This window comes from Watersipora subatra, chromosome 1 (genome assembly GCF_963576615.1).
Source record: "Watersipora subatra chromosome 1, tzWatSuba1.1, whole genome shotgun sequence".
In the NCBI taxonomy this organism is placed as follows: domain Eukaryota; kingdom Metazoa; phylum Bryozoa; class Gymnolaemata; order Cheilostomatida; family Watersiporidae; genus Watersipora; species Watersipora subatra.
Window position 1 is genome coordinate 29849221 of NC_088708.1, and position 18585 is coordinate 29867805.

At 38.3% G+C, this 18585-nt stretch overlaps 3 non-coding genes across 3 annotated transcripts; all 3 read right to left on the reverse strand.

The window, feature by feature from the left end:
* Positions 1-16207: 16207 nt before the first annotated feature.
* Positions 16208-16279, reverse strand: Trnap-ugg (transfer RNA proline (anticodon UGG)). Its single transcript has one exon. It is a non-coding gene; the product is annotated as a tRNA-Pro (tRNA).
* A 1183-nt stretch (positions 16280-17462) lies between these two features.
* Positions 17463-17534, reverse strand: Trnap-ugg (transfer RNA proline (anticodon UGG)). The gene has a single exon. It is a non-coding gene; the product is annotated as a tRNA-Pro (tRNA).
* Positions 17535-18013: 479 nt separating this feature from the next.
* Positions 18014-18085, reverse strand: Trnap-agg (transfer RNA proline (anticodon AGG)). The gene has a single exon. It is a non-coding gene; the product is annotated as a tRNA-Pro (tRNA).
* Positions 18086-18585: the final 500 nt, after the last annotated feature.

Consider the following 18585-nt stretch of genomic DNA (forward strand, 5'->3'; position numbering starts at 1 on the left):
GGCTTAGGCTATTCGAGACTGCTAATCTGCTAGTTCAGCTCTCCAAATGTAACAATGACAAATTTATCTTTTTATTAACACTCTGGTTGTCTGCCCGCTTAATCGTGTTTCTTTAGGTAGCTTTATAATTCAATCACTGACCTAAGATTTTCCTACGAGAACTGCCCATTATGGGTTAAGAAAGCATGGGAACACAACTCCAACTTAAATCTTTTTGCTAAAATCAATTCGCATTTTTCTGTTTTTTTACTCTTCTAAAGTAAGTATATCTCTAAAGTTATAGCTCTCTATTAGTTTTAAACCAGAAAGAATAGTAAAATTGACAAGTTTTAATAAAATCAGTGTAAAATTATGAGTTTTTTTTTGTCTCGCGTCATGAGTTTTATTAATATCTGCAATGAATGATGATTCAAGTTGTTCAGCACAAAATTTGACATAGAGTTTGTGTCTGACAATTTTTTTCCTGTTTGATAACGATTGAAAACCTGTGTCTTCTCTCATTTTCATAAAGCTAACACGACCCTTCAATCAGATTATACGTAAAACGCTAGACCTAATTTTGAACTTTCTCTAGTTTTTTATCATGCTTTTTGATAGAGATGTCATGATTGAAAAGCAAATTTTATACAAGATCTAACAATAGAGAAATGTGTTAGTTTAATTTTTGCGTATCTGCATCTTTTAAAACTCTGCAACATACAGCTAACTGTCTCATGGCTTTAGAAACAATATCATTACTATGAAACTCCCATTTCATATCCTCATGCAAAATAATTGCCAAATAAGAGTGAGTGGAAACTTTCTTAAGAACTTGACCATTTAAAATTAATTAAGGATCTGCTAGATGTTTATCACCAACTATAATAAAAAAACACAATTAGAGACATTTAAGTTTATTAGCCGTGTATTCACTGAGCTCGTTAAGATCTTGCTGCAATATATTTCTATCTATGTTATAAACTGAAGCGTCATTCACAAGCAAATGGCACTGCAAAGAAACTGGTGATGGTAACTCATTTATGTATAGAAGAAACTTATGTGTAAAATGAACAGCAGTAGCCTTAGAACAGATTTCTGAAGAATGCCCAACCTTAAAGATCTCAACGAGGATTCGCACCTTTTTACTACAACATACTGTTTCCTTTCATGTAAAGAATCCTCAATACAACATAATAAAATTTTCTTCGAATTCAATGTATTTCAATTTAGCTATCATTTTACAATATCAAAAGCCTTAGAACAATTTTGCAAACTGATGTTAACAATATTTACCTTATTTGTTAATGGCAATATGTGACCAAGTGTTTGCACGAGTTGAGTCTCACAAGAGTTGCCTGCTCTAAAACCAAGTTGACTGCCAGAAAAAATTCTTACGTTTGAGCAAAGTTTTCATATGTGATGAAAAGATTGATATATAACTTGTGCAAATGCAACTGGTGCAAATGTTTTTAACATGATTCCTGAAATTTCACTTACATAAACAATTTCAATGATATCGAAGGTCACCATTTATTTGAGAAGTTTATGATGAGCATTGTCATATCATCTACCAAATTTGAGTTCTTTCACTCATTTTTGAAAACGATCTCCTTAGGAGCTAAAGATCGACATCTAGTTCTGTATTTCTCAATCTGGGTGCGATCGAATCCCATGGGCGCGATAGCACTTTAGGGGTTTGGCAAGTCAGCCCCAGTAGTTTGGTATAAGTCTCTTGAAAGCAACAGCAGAAGTCACAAGCTTTCCAAGGTCATGACTGTGTAATTTCTGAGAATATATGTATTTAACAGACTGACAAAAATATGACAGAATATGGTAGTATTTTATAGTTGAAATTTTATTAGAACAATGTCTGCCAAAAATGGTTGAATGAAATATTAATAATAAAAATTAGAAACTAAGTAATAAGATAGAAAAACAGTGATAGGAAACTGAACGTGTTTAAACTTCAAACACGACATTATACTCCAATTATGTTTAAAAAATGCAAGTAGAAATAAAAAAGAAAATGCAACAGACTTTAAAGCCTTATATTATTAACTTCAAATGTTATACAAAGTTTATAAATGTAATAAGAGAATGTAAATCCATCTATCTATATATACATTTCTCAAAGTATGTAAATTTGTGTAAATATAAGAGAGTGAGGAATAACTGATACTTGTAATTTTACACGATAAGTTTTACAGTAAATCTCACAGATAATCTTACAATAATCTTACAAATGTTTGTTGTAAAATGTGAAATTTATTACGAATTACTAATTGGTTAGGTTTAAAATGAAAGATGTAAAAGCTAATACACAAAGCGAGCCCTGATAGGAACACACAAACCAAGATGTTTTAATTTGAACTAAAAGAAATAACATAAAAAGATTGTTTAAGCGAACAAAATATTTATTCCTATTTAATGATTGTGGAGTGCAAGGTACCAAATCAGAATAAAAAAAACATACTGTAGCTGGAAAAAAGTATTCTGAGCAGCTGGAATAAATAAGTAGAGAACTAAATGAAAATGTGAAATAAATAGCAAGTATGTAAACTACAAAACATATTATTTGGTAATGATACAATTAATACAAAGTGCGAAAACAAAAACTGTTATGACCAAATGAAAAGCATTACAACAGTCGCCAAGTTTCGAGAGAGAAATGTTTGTTGATACGGTGTGGCGCAAAACATCGCGTTTTATGGGGGTGTAATGACCTGTGGGCGCATTGTACCAATAAATACATCATTTAGCTGAAATTTTATCATTAAATGATTTTATGTTTGTGAAACCGTTTTACCGTAATGAATAAGGCTGAATTCGCCATTGCGAGCCAATGAATCTTTTAATAACGTATATAATCAGTACACAAATCGCCAACTTTTAAGTTTGTAGATAAATTATTGTCGATATTGTGGGCTAAACAAATTAGGTCTAACGAAATAAAGACGAAGAAGCATGGGGCTGCATATACATAAGTCCCAAAATATTTCTTTCTCGCAGCTTCGTAATGTGTGGTCGCTTTGCAAAAATAATTAGCGTGTGATTATGATATATCAAATATGATAACGCCATAGATTGAAATTTCCTAACCGGGTGTTTGTAACTTGTGGGCTCTGTGCTAAAATAATTGCTATAGCTGAACAATCAAACCTACAAATACACATATGACGGCAAACTCTGAGAAATATATATATAGATATAAAAAAAAAAATATATATATATATATGTATAAAAATGTATATATATCTGTTTTGAATGTGAAAAAATCATATTTTATGTAGTAAATAAAGAAGTGTTCAGTGAAAGTGTGTATGAAACTGGTGGGGCTCAGTGCGTCCAACAAGGTTAAGAACCACATGAAACTGGTGGGGCTCAGTGCGTCCGACAAGGTTAAGAACCACTGAGCTAGTTATTTCACTTTTGGTAGAGCATGCCTCTACACAACATGGCACAGGCCTTAACTTGAGCTGTGATTCTTCTTCAATTCTAGAAAACAAAAAGGTAGGCAGTTCCAAGAAGCAAACTGGGGCTGCCTATCTCAACATCATCACCCTCATAGAGTCAGATGATGCAGAGGGAAAACCTCTAATCCGAGGGCTGGCTGCACTTAACTAGAGGATGACAGAAGAGCCTATGGATTACAAAGATGGCATGCTATTTTCTCATCATGTATGTGTTTGGTATTCATACTTGCCATTGATTGCAGCTCTTGATGCCAAGCTTTCTGTACAGCATTGATATAAGCTTTTGTTGGCTAAATTTGATAGCATCAAGTCAGGCTGCCAGCCCTTGCCACAGCTGTAGTGAGAAGTTACATGTACTTGTTGGTTAGATGTGATTATTTGTAAAGTTTATTCCACAACATAAACTCGGTTCATGTGTTTTTAGAGACAACCAAGCGTTTCATACACAGACATGAAACCAATGTATCAATGAGGTCTGTACTCAGTGTTCGTATCCATGACTACGTGCTTTAGATAGCGCATAAGCAAGAGGTTTGGTAATCATTACAAACTCATGGTCTGATATGGATAGTACTATCTGTATATACTATATATAGTATAGTATTTCTACTGCCCTTTAGCACAGGATTCTGTTGAATGCTGTGGTTTGCAATTGTTTGGAACTCGTATTCTGTAGAATTTGGGTACAGTCTGTGTATAGTTTAATCTTGTATACATATGTGTATGTTAATTGGATGATTGACATTTTCAAGTATGTGAAGCGCCCAGCATTTGTAATCTTTAGTTACACAGCCCATGAATACCTGTCATTGTGAAACAAAGGAACTCATCATGTTAATCAACTTCTATATTAGTATTTATGTATCCTGTCGTAAGAGCATTATACACCTCTTACGGAACTACTCATCCCCTTTTATTTAACCATTTTTGATATGATTAGGAAACAGCTTTCTGGACTCTTGGTAGCCTGACACGCCGATTTGTTATTCCAACTTCCTAGCACCTGCTATTTTACTGCTTAGCATAATTGTTATCTGCTTCTTTGTACTTACTCGCTTACTTCCTAGGAAGCTTTGCAGCGCCCAATCGTCTGTGATCTATGGATGTGATGATTGCCTGACTGACTAGGCAAACATATATAAGCCTGCGTAGATCAGACACAATTCGAATTCCATATTTTACTCACGCTCTACGTATCACTCTGCTCTTGTATCACTCTTTATATTTTTAGACTTGCGCAATTAGTATCAGCCATTGACTTGATTAGCCTTCATATATTTTATGTTTTTGCAATTGAAAGTTTGAATTTTTAATAAATATCTGTTTTTAAGTTTTTAGCTAAAACAAACCAGTCTAATTCTTGACATTAAATCTATACCTGAAATACAGTCCTCTAAATTCGCAAACCATACACCAATTACTTGAACCACCAATCCAGCACTTATAGTTAATAATCCTTTTAAAACAGAGGGTCATTACAAGTAAAACCTTTTTCATTCATCAATAAATTTAAAAATGCATTACAGGGTTGATTGTATCAAATTCTAGTGAATTTTATCATAAAGTATAGATATTTTTCTGTCATTTGAGTTTTTGTTTGCTGGTTTAAGTGATCTGACTGCCAGGATGTTTCAAGAATAATATCGACAAACTTGATCCCAGCTGCAACGCTTAGATGTGCCCAAGAAGATGACTTACGCCATAATGAGATCGATAGTCACACTACTTGTTTTTTTGTTGCCATCTATTATTCCTACCCACTTGTGCATCTTTGATTGCCTTTTCAGCATGGCTACATTTAGATCCAGCCTGACGTGATTCAAAGCTTATTCTCCCACTTATAGTTAAAAACAAACTTGCTAGCTTTGTTTAGTTTTGCAACGATGACAGATCAATATTCTTGATAATAAACTGTCACTAGACACAACATAGGACATCAGGGCTGTCCTCTGCTGAGATAACTTCTTTGATCATTTTGTATCTGACCTTCTCTTCATAACCATCAAGTCAAGCGTGATCTCATTTTAATTGCTGCAGTTAGATACTTGCTGTATATCGTTCAAATTAACTTTGCAACTCTCACAGTATTCTAATTATTGGATTTTGGATTATTTGTATTAAATATTCTTTGGGTCCCAGAGCCATCTCTGTCTTTCTATCTCTCTATGCTTACACACTCCTCTCTCTATGCTTACACACTCCTCTCTCTATGCTTACACACTCCTCTCTCTATGCTTACACACTCCTCTCTCTATGCTTACACACTCCTCTCTCTATGCTTACACACTCCTCTCTCTATGCTTACACACTCCTCTCTCTATGCTTACACACTCCTCTCTCTATGCTTACACACTCCTCTCTCTATGCTTACACACTCCTCTGCATTGACATTTAAATTATTTTTGTAGAATTTTGCAACATGATACTTGACCGATACAAAATGTGGAACAACGCAATTTGTATTTATTGTTGTCTAATATACAGCCTACTATTGACATACGTACTACTGCTAACTAAGTCACTTGTCGGTGCTCCACTTGAAGTTATTTCAACTGACTTTACCAAAAGCACGCAAATCCGTATTTATGCTTTAATCGTAATGATATTAGACACATACTAGATCAGGGGTTCCCAACCAAAGAGGCATTCCTCCTATGGGAGAATTTTGAATATACAAGGGGGAACAGAAGTGTCTAATTTGACAAATTTTTTGTCCTGCAGGGTCGTGTGAGTTTGGGTTTCATCATTTAATATTTTGGTTTAACCTATAACACTAGTTGCTAATAACGAGCTACTAGTAAAAGTCAGATATATGTGAACACATCCATAGTAAGTTAACCTAGTCACAAACCATTTCATCGCCATGCCAAAGGTCATATATTGTTGTGCGTTGTATGTGCGCTGTATAAAAATTTATATTATGTTGTTATATGTTTAAATATGTACAATAAAATGGGATTATAATTTGTATTAGTTTTTTTAATCACAAGCGTTGAAAGTGGAGAAATCAAATTTATGAACAGGCATAAGGGGGAACTGAATGAAAATGGTTGAAAACCCCTGTACTAGAGAGAGGCAAAGTGTACTATGTATTTATTTGTAAAATAAGTACAGTATTAAAACTTGCTACAACCAGAATATTGATTATATACACATGTATCGTATAGTACTTTCCTTTCTAACTATTGCCAATAAAATAGTGTTGACTTCCGACTACATGCTGAATGATTACTCGTTTTACTGGGAGTGATACAACCACGAGCACATTGTGCGTAGTACTCGTGGATATCGTATCTAGTCGATAGAGATCGCCTGCTTAGCAAACTACTTACAAGGCCAAATATATTGTGAAAGAATATGAGCAGGGTTATAGATTAATGATGATGATGAACTTTTTATTGATAAAATATAATATACAACAATGAAACAAAAGCCTCTTTTTGCAGGCAAAGATGAAATTGCATGGTCTGGTTATAGTACACTAGCTGCATTACCCATCTACGGGAACAGATTCCCGTACAGCAAGAGGTTTATCACTTTTTCATACTGTAAAACAACTCCAAATATGCAGTCTACTGAAATCGTTGCCCTGATCAGATTATGCATACACATATGCAGTCATACATGTCAATAATGTTGGAGAGAACAATGTAAATCTGCAATGTGTTTTACAGCTAGTCTAAAATGCATCAGACTCAAACCACTCAAATTGGAGCTGTCCTATTTTTGTACAAAAAATGGATAATGAAATTGACATTGCTAAGCAAACTAAAGTACTTCAAACTGGCAGTATTGAAAAACCTTCATCTTTGAAAATTTTTTACAAAATAGTTAGCTATCACTAACATTTATTGAGTGGAGACTACTACATGCTTTAAACACTAAGCATGGCTCAACAGTTTTTCGTCTATAGCCTGTGTTTTCACATGGTATATACAAACAGTGCAGCAGTAATGAGGTTGTGTTGATAAAATTTATATGTATAACAGCACAGACAGTATGATGTCAAGGAAGATACAGCATTAGCACCTTTAAATAATAATAAAACATAACGCCAACATGATAGCGTTTTAATGAGGTACAATAAAGAAAAACGAATGCATGAAAATCTATATATACTGAAAAATATGCTAGAAACTTCGGCATGTGGATAATATGTAGGTATAGCAGAACAAGAAGAACATAGCATGACATAACAATAACATAATGCTTATTTAACACAACACTTGCAGATAGACAACACTTTTTGTTTGTCTGTCGGGTGTATGAACAAACAGTTTTCGGCTTGTGCCTACTTTTAAGCGTGCAACGTACAGCTGGCCAAGGCTAAAGCAGGGTGACAGTAAGTCGATACCAGCTGCTCTCATTTTCCTCACCGTTGCCTATCGCAACAGTCGGAGTACCTGTGCAAGCTCTGTAGTAGTAAGTTACAGTACTTGTAGCTGAAAAAAATTAGTAACTCACCTGCGGAAAAAAATGCACATGTTTACTACCACAAACACTGGCAAATCCAATGCTTCTAAGTAGTGGAGGTGTGGCAAATCGTAGAGAATACACCATTGAATGAGAAGTACTTACCTTTTTGAAGTAGAAAGTTAGTGGGTAATTTTCGACACGAAAACAATTTTTCTAAGCAAACTGAAAAATCAAACGGTCATGTGACCTTTCTCGTAAGCGTTGGCAGTAAATATTAATTACATGTAATTGAATAGCTATTAATTTATTTAAAGAATAACAGATTTTAATTAATTTTATTGATTCATTTACTATTCATAATAATTCAGTTTGCTTCACATGACCGAATCAGGAAAACGAAAGACCGCTCTATAAGCTATTTACTACTCATATTAATTCAGTTCACTTTGTAAGACTGCTCTGTAAGGTGGACACACACTTGCACGCACACACAGACATTGCACGAACGCTCACAAGGCATGCACACATTGCACACACACAATGCACGCACACATTGCATGCACACATTGCACGCACCCATTGCACGCGCACATTGCAGGCACACATTGCACGCGCACACATTGCACGCACACACATTGCACGCACACACATTGCACGCACACACATTGCACATACACACATTGCACGCACACACATTGCACGCACACACATTGCACGCACACACATTGCACACACACATTGCACGCACACACATTGCACGCACACACATTGCACGCACACACATTGCACGCACACACATTGCACGCACACACATTGCACGCACACACATTGCACGCACACACATTGCACGCACACACATTGCACGCACACACATTGCACGGGCGTGCACACACACATAGTAGATTTAGACTACTAGCATAATAGGTGAATTGCTCCAACTCATTTGGTAATTATTTTAATACCCGTGCAACACCAGGCATTCGTCTAGTAAAAAACAAAACTCAACCATGGGGCTTGACCGGGATTTGAACCCGGGACCTCTCGCACCCACAGCGAGAATCATCACTACATCAACACTTTTTAGTTTTGATGATCGATGGAATACTCGTATCTGCCTCTGATAACAGTTTTTGATCATATTTTCATCAAACTCATAGAAAATATAGGTCAATAACAAAATGCAATCTTTGGGCTTGTCCGGAATTTGAACCCGGGACCTCTCGCACCCAAAGCGAGAATCATACCCTAGACCAACAAGCCTCCTTGTTAGTTTTTTCTAATTTTTTGGGTCGCTAAAACATTTTTCGGTGATGCAAACATTCTTTAATGCAGGGTTATTCTACTCAAAAACTTTCCATCATCGAAAGTTGTTTCTAATTTACGAATTCTACTTTCAGTGTTGGCTTTTCAAACTTTTAGTTTGCCGCCCATACTGATATTCATCCTTTTGAGCATGCCCTGTTCCACAGCTTTTGGGTTAAAGTCAGAAACTAGTTTTGATGTCACGGAGCACTTGTTTAACAGCAATATCGTTTACTTACTTATAATTGTATTTAACAGACCCTGAGCACATACCATTATTTTGGCTATTTGACTTTACCCTGAAGTGTTTTTGCTCCATCAGTGCCTTTTAGTTTTCATGATCGATGGAATACACGTGTCTGCCTCTGATAACACTTTTTGATCATATTTTCATCAAACTCATAGAAACTATAAGTCGATAACAAAACGCAATCATTGGGCTTGTCCAGGATTTGGACCCAGGACCCCTCACACCCTAACCGAGAATCATACTCCAGACCAACAAGCCAACTCCCAACTTTTTAGTTCGCCATGTTTAAATCCAAACCCGCCATAAATGGCATGCCAAAAAGTTTGAATATCTGAAACCAGTTTTCAAGTCATCTGAAATAGGTTTAATAGCTATATCGTTCCTTTACTAGTATATTATATGGAATATAGCTTGAGCCCTTTCCTATTCTTTAGACCAATCGATTTCACTATGAAATGATTTTTTTTTAAAACACTTTTATTTCATGCTGATGGTACTCATTGTATCTGCCTATGCTAACTTTATGGATTATGTTGTCAGCAACATTATATACAAATATAAACTGTAACTCGCAATGTTTGTCCTTTGTTTGTTGGTCCGTCGGCTCATGTTTCCATTTCAAGCGATTAAATTATAGCATTAGGTAGATTTGCAGATGGTCTGATTTCACACCTCCAGGTCTGAATGACAGCGATCTAAACTATTGGACTACGATCGTTCAACTGACCATAGTGGTGAATGATTGTGATCATATTTATTACATCAATTAAAGTACATTCTTGGGGCTAAGTTTTTAGGGTTACTGTAACATTCTATGTATATTCTATGCAACCGCGCCTTCTAACTCTACTAATCACGTGGCTCTAATTATAATATTATGAGTTAGCTTTATCAGCTTTGTATTATACTGTGTGTTAGTTTTATCAGCTTTGCTTTATTAGCTTTGTTTATAACTACGTGTCTTGTACTGAAACTTTCTCTTCTGGTCTAGACCCGCGAACAATAAACTGCGTTTCAATTCTCCAAGCAATATTCCTTACTTGAGCAACTTAGAACCAACATATTACATGGTGTCAAGAGTCTGCCTACTAGTCAATCATGGACAGTGGACTGAGGAAGCCACAGCAGCTATCATTCGAGGGAAATGTGTCCGAAAACTGGAGGATATTTGAGCAAGAATATGACATTTATGTCAATGCCATATATAATGACAAACCAGAGGCTGCCAGGGCGTATATGCTGCTCAACTTGGCAGGGCCAGAAGCAATAGAGAGAGAACGGTCGTTCACGTACAATGAAACTGTAACAGAAGATGCGGAGCATGGGATTGTAGCTGTACCTCAAAAAACAAGGGAGCAGGTAGCAACTTTAAAGCGGAAGTTCATAGAGATCTGCAGACCGATCACCAATGTCATTCTAGAACGCCATCGATTTAATGCACGCAGCCAAAAGGAAGGTGAGCCATTCCAAACTTTTTTAGCAGACATTAGAACTAAAGCTGCGCAATGTGATTTTGGAGACTTGCAAGATGAGTTGTTACGTGACAGAATTGTATCCGGTATTCGTAATGATAATGTACGTAAGCAACTACTCAGAAACAGTGACCTAGCACTAGCCAAAGCTATACAAACTTGTCAGATATACGAGTCTTCAAAGCAGAACGCAGCCGAGTTCAGTAAACCGATCGTAGACGTAGTAAAACGCAAATCGTATACGCAACACCTGAGTAACAGTAACACTAACTGTAGTAGTAATCACGCTAAATCATCAACGCGACCCAGAACTGCAAGTAGTCATAACACTTCGTCATGCCGTAACTGTGGGAAACGGCACTCACCGAAACAGTGTCCAGCGTATGGTCGTAAATGTAACAATTGTGGTAAACTCAATCACTATGCAAAGCTGTGCAGGTCAGGTGCAAAGCAGCCAGGAACTGTAGATGAACTCACAGAATCGTGTCACGAAGAGTTCCGCATTGAAACAGTATCACTGCCGTGTAACAATCGTGGAGATATACGAATTCATTTTACTGTCAATGACACCACGCTAGAGGTTAAGATTGACATAGGTGCAAAAGTAAATGTAATCTCGCTCGATCAAGTACGCCGTATAGGACTACACAGTAAAATCGACCGATCACGTACTAGCACGCTACTAGGCTTTGGAGGTGCTCAGACAGTAACAGTAGGATCTGTAGTTATACCGCACCCTCAGGCAACATTGCTATTCAAAGTAGTCGATAGTGACGCCAGATGCCTACTAGGACTTAGTGATAGTATACGATTAGTACTTGTAACACTTAGTCAGGAGGTATTCAAAGTAGAGCAAAAGCCGCAGGCTCCAGTCAAGCTACTAGAAGACTATCCAGAGTTATTTGATGGCAAACTAGGTACACTGCCATGTAACTACAAGATAACGATAGATCCGGAAGTAGCACCAGTCATTCGACCTGTCCGCTCTGTACCAGCCCCTCTATGTGACAAAGTAGAAGCAGCTCTAAACCGACTAGAGGATCGCGGGATTATCACCGAAGTAACCAAACCTACCGACTGGGTATCCGCACTCGTAGTAACCGCCAAGAAGGACAGCAACGACGTACGTATCTGTATCGACCCGGGTGACCTGAACAAGGCTATCAAACGACCTCATGACCCACTTAAGACAATCGAACAGGTAGCAGCAAACATACCTGGAGCTAAGCATTTTACGGTAGTTGACGCGAAAGAAGCTTTTTACCATATACCACTAGAAGAGAGCTCGTCATACCTTACCACGTTTGGTACACAGTTTGGCAGATACCGATATCTGCGTATGCCGATGGGACTCTGCTCGTCCTCAGACATATATCAGCGCGCTATAGAACAGCTGCTGACCGACTATCCGTGCCAAATAATAATGGATGACATTCTTATAGCTGGTAAGACTGAGGATGAACATGACTCCAACGTCAGGAGAGTAATGACACGACTGCAGGAGATAAACCTCAAACTGTCGCCGTGTAAATGCAAGTACAAGACGACAGAAGTCCGTTATGTAGGGCACTTACTAACTGATCAGGGACTGAAACCTGACCCTGCTAAGGTCAAGGCAATCACCGACATGCCAAGCCCAACTAATGTAGAAGAACTACAGAGATTCATGGGCATGGTCAAGTATCTCGCCAAGTTTATACCGCACCTGAGTGAGAAAACCGCCGTACTAAATGACCTACTCCGTAAAGACACAGCGTGGATCTGGAAGTCACAGCAGGCACAAGCGCTGAAAGCCATAAAAGATGAGATCGCTAATGCAACGACTCTTACCTACTACGACGTCAATAAGCCAGTGACACTTACCTGCGATGCCTCTCAATCTGGGCTGGGGGCAGCCTGTCTTCAGGACAACAGAGTCTTCAGTTTCGCTTCTCGAGCTATGACGGATACCGAGAAACGCTACTCTCAGATAGAAAAAGAACTGCTGGCCGTAAGATTCGCCTGCAACCGATTCAGAGACTATGTATTCAGAGACTTTACCGTAGAAACCGACCATCAGCCGCTCGTATCGATTATGATTAAGCCATTATCCGCAGCGCCTAAGAGACTTCAGAGCATGTAACTACAGCTGAGCCATAACGTCTAAACATCATATACAAGAAGGGCAAGACACTATACCTCGCTGATACAATGTCTCGCGCCTATCTGCCGGACAATGACAATAACGAACACATAGACTTTGACGTACTCGCCGTAACACCGATGACCGACCAGAAGTATCTCAAGCTACAGCAAGCCACAACCAGTGATCCCGTACTCAGTAAGATAAGTGAACTCATACTGGCTGGATGGCCCAGAAAAGAGGCCAGTGTAGCCGAAGATATCAAGCCGTATTTTGCATTTCGTGATGAACTCGCTGTTGAGAATGGTGTAGTCTACAGAGGTGAGCGTGCTATCGTACCTCAATCACTTAAAGACGAGTATATCCAGCAGCTCCATCGAGGACATATTGGCATCAAAGCAACCAAGCGACGTGCCAACGACATTGTATTCTGGCAAGGCAAGAGTAGTGACATCGACAAAGCACTAGCTCTCTGCAGTATATGCCAGATATCCAGAAATCACCAGCCAAGAGAACCGTTACTATTGTATCCTGTACCGTCGCAACCGTGGAGCATCGTAGCCACTGACATGTTCTACTGGAGATCGATTACGTATTTGGTGACTGTAGACTCATACTCAGGCTGGTATGAAATCAACACACTTCGTGACACCTCTGCAGCAACTGTGATTAAGAAACTGAAAGCCCATTTTGCAAGATTTGGTAGACCAGTGACTCTAATATCAGATTGTGGTCAGCCGTACAGCTCAGAGGAGTTCAGAAAGTTCATGCGAGCGTGGAATATCGAACACGTAAAATCTATCTCCTACCACGCATCCAGCAATGTTCTGGCAGAGAAATCTGTTCAGACAGCCAAACGCCTGCTTGAGAAGACGTTCAAGGTGGGTGGAGACATCTACAGGGCTCTACTTAACCAACGCAACACACCGAGAAAGGATATGGGCCAGCTGCCAGCTCGTAGAAACATATCTCGCCGAACTCGCACACCGATACCGACAGCCTAGACGCTCCTACGACCTACAATCATGGACTCTGAGGCAGTACAACATAAGCTGTCACAAGAGCGTGCTCGTCAGAAATCATACGCTGATCACTCTGCTGTTACACTCCCGACAATCACACCAGGTGATACCGTGCGTATGCAGACCGACAAAGGCTTCTGTGACACCACCGCCACTATTGTCGGAACAGCCAACCCCCGATCGTATGTTGTGCAGCAGAACGGCAAAACATACAGACGTAACCGTCGCCACCTGCTACACGTACCGACTCCTGATCTCGCTGATACTGTGGTTAAGCCACAACCTACCATGTCTACCACCTCAGATGACAAGCCAGGTGACCCGCCAGCTCGCTCGACACCTGCCGACTCCACCGCCGCAACTGACACTCCTGTGACAGAGACTAGATCAGGACGTGCAGTTGTTAAACCAGTTCGATATCGCGACTAGGGAAAGGATGTAACATTCTATGTATATTCTATGCATCCGCGTCTTCTAACTCTACTAATCACGTGGCTCTAATTATAATATTATGAGTTAGCTTTATCAGCTTTGTATTATACTGTGTGTTAGCTTTATCAGCTTTGCTTTATCAGCTTAGTTTATAACTACGTGTCTTGTACTGAAACTTTCTCTTCTGGTCTAGACCCGCGAACAATAAACTGCGTTTCAATTCTCCAAGCAATATTCCTTACTTGAGCAACTTAGAACCAACATATTACAGTTACACACACTAAAAGCGCTTGAGAATAATATTGAGCACGCATTATCGCTACGCGTATCAAATATAAAGCTAGCCCCAACTGCGGCTATCGTTTTAGTAATGATTTAGAATACTAACATAATAGGTGACTTACTCAAATTCATTTGGTAATTATTTTACTACCCGTGCAATGCCAGGCGTTAGCCCAGTAGAAAACAAAACTCAACCATTGGTCTTGTCCGGGATTTGAACCCGGGACCTCTCGCACCCTAAGCGAGAATCATACCCTAGACAAACAAGCCTCCTTGTTAGTTTCTTCGAAATTTTCGGATTGCTAGAAACATTTTTCCGTGATACAAACATTTTTTAATGCAGGGTTATTCCACTCAAAAAGTTTCCATCATCGAAAGTTGTTTCTATTTTACGAATTGTATTTTTAGTGTTGGCAATTCAAAATGTTAGGTTGCCACCCATACTGATATTCCTCCCTTTGAGCATGCCCTGTTCGACAGTTTTTGGGTTAAAGTCAGGAACTAGTTTTTATGTCACGGAGCACTTGTTTAACAGCAATATCGTTTACTTACTAATTATTGTATTTAACAGACCCTGAGCACATACCATTATTTTGGCTATTTGACTTTACCCTGAAGTGGTTTTGTTCCATCAGTGCTTTTTAGTTTTCATGATCGATGGAATGCGCGTGTCTGCCTCTGATAACACTTTTTGATCATATGTTCATCAAACTCATAGAAACTATAAGTCGATAACAAAACGCAATCATTGGGCTTGTCCGGGATTTGAGCCCACGACCTCTCGCACCCTATGCGAGAATCATACCCCCAAACCAACAAGCCAACTCTCAACTTTTTAGTTCGCCATGTTTAAATCCAAACCCGCCATATATGGAATGCCAAGATGTTTGAGTATCTGAAACCAGTTTTCATGTCATCTGAAGTAGGTTTAATAGCTATATCGTTCCTTTACTAGTATATTATATAGAATATAGCTTGAGCCCTTTCCCATGTTTTAGACCAATCGATTTCACTATGAAATGGTTTTTTTTTAAAACATTTTCGATTTCATGTTGGTCGCACGCCTTGTATCTGCCTATGCTAACGTGTTGGATTATGTTGTCAGCAACTTCATATATAAATATAAACTATAACTCGCAATGTTTGTCCTTTGTTTGTTGGTCCGTCGGCTCATGTTTCCAATTCAAGCGATTAACTTATAGCATTACGTAGATTTGCAGATGGTCTGATTTCAGACCTCCAGGTCTGAATGACAGCGATCTAAACTATTGGACTACGATCGTTCAGCTGACCATAGTGGTGAATGATTGTGATCATATTCACTACATCAATTAAAATACATTCTTGGGGCTAAGTCTTTAGGGTTAATGACATTTAAAACACTTGAGAATATTATTGAGCACGTATTATCGTGCAATGCCAGGCATTAGTCTAGTAGAAAATAAAACTCAACCATTGGGCTTGTCCGGGATTTGAACCCAGGACCTCTCGCACCCAAAGCGAGAATCATACCCCTAGACCAACAAGCCTCCTTGTTAGGTTCTTCTAAATTTTCGGATCGCCCAAAACATTTTTCAGTTATGCAAACATTTTTCAGTTATGCAAACATTTTCCAAAACTTTCCATTATCGAAAGTTGTTTCTAATTTACGAATTCTACTTTCAGTGTTAGCATTTCAAAATGTTAGGTTGCCGCTCATACTGATATTCCTCCTTTTGAGCATGCCCTGTTCGACAGTTTTTCGGTTAAAGTCAGAAACTAGTTTTTATGTCACGGAGCACTTGTTTAACAGTAATATCGCTTACTTACTAATTATTGTATTTAACAGACCCTGAGCCCATACCTTTATTTTGGCTATTTGACTTTACCCTGAAGTGGTTTTGTTCCATCAACGCTTTTTAGTTTTCATGATCGATGAAATACTCGTGTCTGCCTCTGATAACACTTTTTGATCATATTTTCATAAACTCATAGAAACTATAAGTCGATAACAAAACGCAATCATTGGGCTTGTCCGGGATTTGGACCCACGACCTCTCGCACCCTATGCGAGAATCATACTCCAGACCAACAAGCCAACTCCCAACTTTTTAGTTCGCCATGTTTAAATCCAAACCCGCCATATATGGAATGCCAAGATGTTTGAGTATCTGAAACCAATTTTCATGTCATCTGAAATAGGTTTAATAGCTATATCGTTCCTTTACTAGTATATTATATGGAATATAGCTTGAGCCCTTTCCCATGTTTTAGACCAATCGATTTCACTATGAAATTGTTTTTTTTAAAAACATTTTCGATTTCATGTTGGTCGCACGCCTTGTATCTGCCTATGCTAACTTGTTGGATTATGTTGTCAACAACATCATATATAAATATAAACTATAACTCGCAATGTTTGTCCTTTGTTTGTTGGTCCGTCGGCTCATGTTTCCAATTCAAGCGATTAAATTATAGCATTACGTAGATTTGCAGATGGTCTGATTTCAGACCTCCAGGTCTGAATGACAGCGATCTAAACTATTGGACTACGATCGTTCAGCTGACCATAGTGGTGAATGATTGTGATCATATTCACTACATCAATTAAAATACAGTCTTGGGGCTAAGTCTTTAGGGTTAATGACATTTAAAACACTTGAGAATATTATTGAGCACGTATTATCGTGCAATGCCAGGCATTAGTCTAGTAGAAAATAAAACTCAACCATTGGGCTTGTCCGGGATTTGAACCCGGGACCTCTCGCACCCAAAGCGAGAATCATACCCCTAGACCAACAAGCCTCCTTGTTAGGTTCTTCTAAATTTTCGATTCGCCAAAAAAATTTTTCGATTATGCAAACATTTTTTAATGCAGATTTATTCCACTCAAAAATTTTCCATTATCGAAATTTGTTTCTAATTTACGAATTCTACTTTCAGTGTTAGCATTTCAAATTGTTAGGTTGCCGCTCATACTGATATTCCTCCTTTTGAGCATGCCCTGTTCGACAGTTTTTGGGTTAAAGTCAGAAACTAGTTTTTATGTCACGGAGCACTTGTTTAACAGCAATATTGTTTACTTACTAATTATTGTATTTAACAGACCCTGAGCACATACCATTATTTTGGCTATTTGACTTTACTCTGAAGTGGTTTTGTTCCATCAGTGCTTTTTAGTTTTCATGATCGATGAAATACGCGTGTCTGCCTCTGATAACACTTTTTGATCATATGTTCATAAACTCATCAAAAATGTAGGCCGATAACAAAATGCAATCGTTGGGCTTGTCCGGGATTTGAACCCGGGACCTCTCGCACCCTAAGCGAGAATCATTCCCCTAGACCAACAAGCCAACTTCCTACAATTTATTTCGCCTTGTTAACGTTTAAATCCCCATAAATGGCATGCCAAAAAGTTTGAACATCTGAAACCAGTTTTCATGTCATCTGAAATAGGTTTAATAGCTATATCGTTCATTTACTAGTATATTATATGGAATATAGCATGAGCCCTTTCCCATGTTTTAGACCAATCGATTTCACTATGAAATGGTTTTTTTTTAAAACATTTTCGATTTCATGTTGGTCGCACGCCTTGTATCTGCCTATGCTAACTTGTTGGATTATGTTGTCAGCAACTTCATATATAAATATAAACTATAACTCGCAATGTTTGTCTTTTGTTTGTTGGTCTGTCGGCTCATGTTTCCAATTCAAGCGATTAAATTATAGCATTACGTATATTTGCAGATGGTCTGATTTCAGACCTCCAGGTCAGAATGACAGCGATCTAAACTATTGGACTACGATCGTTCAACCGACCATAGTGGTGAATGATTGTGATCATATTCAT